The 2,254-nt window shown below is 46.8% G+C and overlaps 1 pseudogene; it reads left to right on the top strand.

The window, feature by feature from the left end:
- Positions 1 to 617: 617 nt before the first annotated feature.
- On the top strand, positions 618 to 2,033 carry LOC105986220 (annotated as a pseudogene).
- Positions 2,034 to 2,254: the final 221 nt, after the last annotated feature.

The raw sequence follows: 2,254 nt of genomic DNA, 5'->3' as shown, positions 1-2,254 counted from the left end.
ACTTTATCTGCTTACTTGAATCATCTTTGAGATCACTGGTCACTGTTTTAAAAAGTAGACATTTGAATTATTTGTCTGACATTTCAGTGACCTTATTATCTTTGGATTTGATTATTGTGTTTTTGTTTTTTTTTTTTTTTTTGTCGGTCATGGGGCTTGAACTCTGGACCTAGGTTCTTCAGTTCAAGGTGAGTGCTCTAGACCACTTGAGACACTGCACCACTTCCAGTTTTCTGGTGGTTAATTGGAGATAATTGTCTCACAGACGTTCCTGCCTGGGCTGGCTTTGAACCGCAATCCTCAGATCTCAGACTCTTGAGTAGCTAAGATTACAGGCGTGAGTCACTGGCGCACGGGTTATTGTGATGTTTTGAAGGTGCAATATTTCCTTGCTTTTTCATACTGGTTATATTTCTACATTGTTGTAGAGGAATGGAACTCAGATTTTTAAGAGATAAACTAGAAACATAATAGTAATTATGATTATAAGTCGTCCTCTGACGGTTCCGGTGTGGGGGGGGGGGACACTTCTCCGTGGCTTCCGGGCTGGAGTCTCCTTCCTGCCGCCTGAGGTTGCAGAGGTGGCAGTTGGGACCCCCAAGTCCCAAGGCGCTGGGATGGATCCAGTGACCTTTGTGGATGTTGTTGTGACCTTCACACTGGAAGAATGGGCTTTGTTGGATTCTCCCCAAAAGAAGCTCCACAGAGATGTGATGTGGGAAACATTCAGGAACTTGGCTGCTATAGGGACAAAACAGAATGAAGAAAGTATTGAAGGTGGCTGCAAAACTCTCGGCAGAAATCTAAGAGGTAATGTGGTAGCGAGGCTCTGTGAATATGAAGGCGGCAATCAGTGTGGAAAGTTCTGCCAGCGGATTGTGGAACATCCTGTTGGTCTTCCTTAGGGGGTACTACCTTGTGAAGAGTACTGGTGTGAGGACCTTGTCACTTACTTGTTTCAGTGTGGGCCCCTCACTGCTCACACCACACACAGACCCTGTGTGAATCTGAAGGCTGATACCCAGGAGGCATGTGGGAAAAGCTACTCTGCCTCCCTAGACTTGGAGAGCCATGAAAGCTCTCACACCAGAGAGAAGCCTAGTGGAAATAAATCTTCTGACAAGGCCCTTTGGAGTGTCTCTTCTATCCCAGACCATGAGAGCACTGTCAAAGGAAGGAGCCCTCAGCATAAGCAGCGTGGAAAAGCCTTCAGGAGAAAAAGCGCTCACAAGGATGAGACGCCATCTGTGTCTGAAGAACATGGGGAAGCCTTTGGGCTTGCCAAGTGTTTTCACAGATGCAAAGGAAATCCCAGCGGAGGGCCTGCTCCCAACCAGAAGCCGGGCAGAGAAAGTCAGGTTCAGACTCACAGAAGAGCTCAGAGTGGAGAGAAACGCTACGGATGTCAGCAGTGTGGAAAATCCTTCAGTGATCATTTTTACGTGAAAATACACAAGAGAATTCACTCTGGAGAGACATCCTATAGCTGTCAGCAGTGTGAGAAAGCCTTCACTAGTTCCAGTCATCTCCACAGACACGCGAGAACTCACACGGAAGAGAAGCCTTACAAGTGCAAGCAGTGTGGGAAAGTCTTCAGTTGCATCTCTTACCTTAAACTACACGCAAGAGCCCACTCCAGGGGGAAGCTTTGTGAGTGTGAGCAGTGAGGAAAATCCTTTGCTTTCTCCAGCAACCTTCAGAGACACCAGAGAACTCACTCTGGGGAGAAACACTATGTGTGTCCACAGTGTGGCAAGGCCTTCAGTGAATCTCATCAGCTTCAAAGACACGAGAGGACTCACAACGGGGCGAAGCCCTACGTGGGTAAGCAGTGTGGGAAAGCCTTCCGTTGTGTTCTTACATTAAAATCTACGAGAAGACCCACTCCCACGAGAAATCTTATTTCTGCAAGCAATGTGGGAAGGCCTTCAAGTGTTCCAGTCACCTGCAGAGGCACAGACAGACGCACACCAGAGAGAAAGGTTATGTATGTAGGCAGTGTGGGATGGCTTTTAGTCAAGTTTTTCGCATGAAAATCAATGAAAGAATTCATTCTGGAGAGACTCAATATGTATGTAAGCAATGTGGAAAAGCCTTCCTTTCTTCCTATGCCCTTAGGAGACATGAAAAGACTCACGCCAAAGAGAAGCCCTATCAGTGTGCAGAGTGCGGAAAAAGCCTTTACTTGTAGTTCCTACATCAAAGTACACGAACGAACTCACTCCCAGGAGAGACCTTACTTATGTAAGCAGTG

The sequence above is a fragment of the Dipodomys ordii genome, unplaced genomic scaffold (assembly GCF_000151885.1).
Source record: "Dipodomys ordii isolate 6190 unplaced genomic scaffold, Dord_2.0 Scaffold34, whole genome shotgun sequence".
NCBI lineage: Eukaryota > Metazoa > Chordata > Mammalia > Rodentia > Heteromyidae > Dipodomys > Dipodomys ordii.
This window is presented reverse-complemented; position numbering and strand designations above follow the sequence as displayed.